The sequence below is a fragment of the Porites lutea genome, chromosome 10 (genome assembly GCF_958299795.1).
Source record: "Porites lutea chromosome 10, jaPorLute2.1, whole genome shotgun sequence".
NCBI lineage: Eukaryota > Metazoa > Cnidaria > Anthozoa > Scleractinia > Poritidae > Porites > Porites lutea.
The window spans coordinates 17,161,172-17,165,045 of NC_133210.1; positions in this window are offsets into that span (position 1 = coordinate 17,161,172).

Below are 3,874 nucleotides of genomic sequence, written 5' to 3' on the forward strand. Positions count from 1 at the left end.
CTTTCTCCGCTTTTCTCTCTTTCTTTCTTGGACTCCTGTACATAAATTTGCAAGATAGTTATGTCATAATTCTGAACATGATAGAAACAGACAGATATAGCTGCTCGAAGTTTTAGATTACTGTTTCACACATTCTGATCTATTCAAAACCACGCCGCCACAACATTTCCATCACAAAGTCACAAACACCGAATTTATAGACGTACGTACCTTTCCGACTCATGCTTTTTCTTGTGCTTCCCCATGCTGACAAAGATTGATAACGATCGATTGAGAAAAAAATTCAAAGTGATCTCTCGAGATGTCTGATTTCGACTGATTGAATCTGGACTGAATGAAAGACACCACGTGCAGCATGTCATTCTTTGAGTGACACTGATGACATGTGCCTGAAAGAAGCCAGTAACTGCAACCACCGCGACTACTGATACCACGGCCAAGAATAAGGATACTTTATATTATTATTCTTTTGACGTTACTTGAAATCCAAAAATTAGTTCCAATTGCGCCCAAACAGGAAAAGAATCTAAACCTCCGACTCCAAAAGCGCAACGGGGAAAAAGGTCGAAAGGGTGTCTTATAAAGAGCGATAATATACAGCAATATGAATCACTCCCTGGGATTCTGTCACGTCATTATAATGTGACCATTGTTTCAAATTGATACCCGATATGTCACAATGACAAGGGATGTTTCTGCGAGTGAAACACGCGTGAACATGCCTGTTGCGCGTCCTTGCGACATGAGATTTTCACGCAACAGTCGCTAAAGGAAAAGAACAGGCCCTGGAACCATCACAACAGAGTGGATTCCTACAACCTGGATTCTGGATTACAATGCTTGGATTCCGGATTCCATTAGCTGGATTCCGGATTCCAAAGCCGTGGATTCCGGATTCCACAGACCAAAATTACCTGGATTCCGGATTCCGGATTACCTTACATGGGGCGATTATATTATCTGCATCTTTTTCCTCCACTAGCTGCTGTTTTTCTTCTGGGAACTTCCAGCTGAACTTTTGGGATAACTTTAAAAATCGTTGCTTTTTAGCTTGTGGCTTCGAGATTGTGTTGTTGTGTTCATTCACGAAAAAGAAAACTGGCAGGACCTGGCGCCTGTTTTTCCCGCCTTCTGTCACGCCACTTTCCACCATGCTTTGATCACGTGCTGCAATGTATCCCGAGCGGGATGGCGGGGTACATAAGGGAGCTTAAGCAACAGCGTTTTTGAACGACGGAGGTCAACCGGAAGTGGACTTTTTGCATCATTGAGCAGTAGTTTGGTTCAAACTCTCGGGTAAATCCTCTTTATAAGAGAACAAAACTTAGCAATACAAATTTGCTAGCGTCAAGGCATATAAAAAGGGAGAAGGCTTCACTTCCGGTTGACGTGCGTCGCTCAAACACGTCTTTGCTTAAGCTCAAATTGTTTAAAGTATCACGATCGGGATACATTTGATTTTAGTCAAGGCCACGTGACCAAGAATCAGCCAATGGCAGTCCCTCTTTAGTTGAGTGAAAGTCTAGGAATATAACAATAGCACATAACAAAGGCTTTCCGAGAAAGTAAAAATAAATTCGCCATGATGAAAAAGTTTATTTGCTCAAAACTAAGAGCACTGTAAGTTTTAGATCTTTAATGTAACGCTGGAGTGTTTTGGAAACCGGACACAGTGTCTGTGTAGAATTCGTTTCCATCTTTCCACCGTTTGTCCTTGTGAAAAAACACTGCGAAAGGCAAAGAAGCTTTTCAAGGTAAGTTTTTTGTCCTTGTCGAAGGATTCGCTCGTTAATTGTTTTTGGGAAAACCTCTCTTTCTGCCAGTTCATTCTCGTCTTCAATTGTGATCTACGTTAAAATTTTCAAACTCTGTCATTCTCTCTTGCTAGAATTCTCTTCCTCGGTAACGTTACGATTCAATTTCTACAACAGCTTCGTTCTCATTAAAACAAAGCTAGGTTAAAATTTGGAAAGTCAACATCCCAGTCTCAGGGTTTACATACATATTCAAAGTTTATTCGGTGGAAACTAAGAGCACTGTAAGTATTCACTCGTTAATGTGACGCTGGAGTCTTTTGAAAACTAGACATTATTGTGTCTAGCTCGAACCATGGATCTATTATCTATGCTCGAACTTCCTTCTATCTTTCTTTCGTTGGTCTTTGAAAAAACACTTCAAATGGCAAAGACGCTTGTCAGAGGGTCTCAATGGGGTTAAGCGTGTGGAGTGAAACGTCCAAAAAATTAAACGTGTGTCGTGAAAAAGGGAAAAAATTAACCGTGTGTCGTGAATTAGTTTTGTCCAGATAACCGTGTTGTTTGTAGCTTTTCCTTAGCTCTGAACAATTATTTGATGTATGTGGTCTATTTGGTATTTTAAGTTTGTTTTTCAGACAGAAAAAAACATTTATTTGATATATAGACAAAATCACCACAGGTATCCCAAAGAACACGAAATAACAATGCACATTGTGTATGACGTCATTTTTGAAGATAAGCACATGGCTGGTGGATTTTAGAGTCTGTCTGATCGTCCCGGTCGAAAGTCTTGACGATGAGTGTGATTAAAGCCATTGTAAGTGTCTTTAGTAAGGGCAAGAAAAGCCAATCGAAAGATATAAGTCCAGAATTCTGTTAAGCGACGAGCACTCATGCGCAAATGACTCCAGAATTGGTGGTGTCGAATGTACGTAAAGTACACCAATACGTTCAATCGACAGTGCGCAAAGTCAAGGAAAGTAATCAACTAAAGGAAGATGCGTCGACAAATGGTCCTCAAGGAACTGTTTCCAAAAAAGCGCAGACCTCAATTGAGCTTTTGTTGAAAGGTATGACCAATCTTATGATAAATCTCGAAAAAGTAAATCCAGAATTCAAGTACAACGTTGTTTTCAAAACATTGTTAACAACTGAAGTAGAAAATCTGCATGCAGTGTCACACTTTAAGAATGAGACATTTAGTACTCTTCAGTACGCCATGGACTTTGGCACTATAGCAAAAGAATCTCTTAAACGAGTTTCTAAATGGGCGGCAAAGTACTTCACCCATCCAGCGTTCTATTATCCAGTTCCCCAAACAGGAATGTTGCTCGGTGACATCAAGTTTATGTCGCCACTCCCATCCAAGACGCTCCCCAATAGGGAGGAAGATGCAATGCGGGGATGGGTTGACAACTTTCGCCCTGTGAGGCAAAGAACTGTCCGATCTGAGACCACAAAGGATAAAGCAGGAGCTTTGCCTCCTGCCGTCTATACAAAGCGAGCCGATTCTATAACAAGAGTATTCTTTAGACGTGATCGAGAAATAAGCGCAGTTATCCCAGATAGACAGATGCTGAAGGCCCAAATGTACCCGTGCCCAAGGGCGTATCTTTAATCAGCTTTGTTGATGATTGTACCATCGAAGTTGTCCACGCAACTCAGTCAACTCGGGTATCCAACTCAGATTGTCATTTCGGCGTGTAATATGAAACGGACTCAGACGATAGTTTGTTTTCCGATGACGAACCTGATTATGTAACAAACAAGCCAGTAATAACAAGATCGGGAAGACAAGTCAAGGCCTGGGCAAGTTTGATGTTTAATCACCGTTAGAAATGTAAGTACATATTTCGTTGTGCCCATAGCTGAAACTCATAAGAATGCAAACATAGTTAGTAGAGGGAGACCGCTAAACTATGATGGAAACAATGAAAAAAAGCAAATAGCTCTCAGATGCTCAAAAAAAAAAATGAACAATAAATAATTCATTGTCTTAATTCTGACATTCGTTTTTACTGTTTAGCACCACTTTGCCAAAATACACTAATGCTTTTGTTGTTTTCCTTGGCTGTTTTTCTCGGGGCCTTCAACATGCATTCCAGGAGACGTTTTTT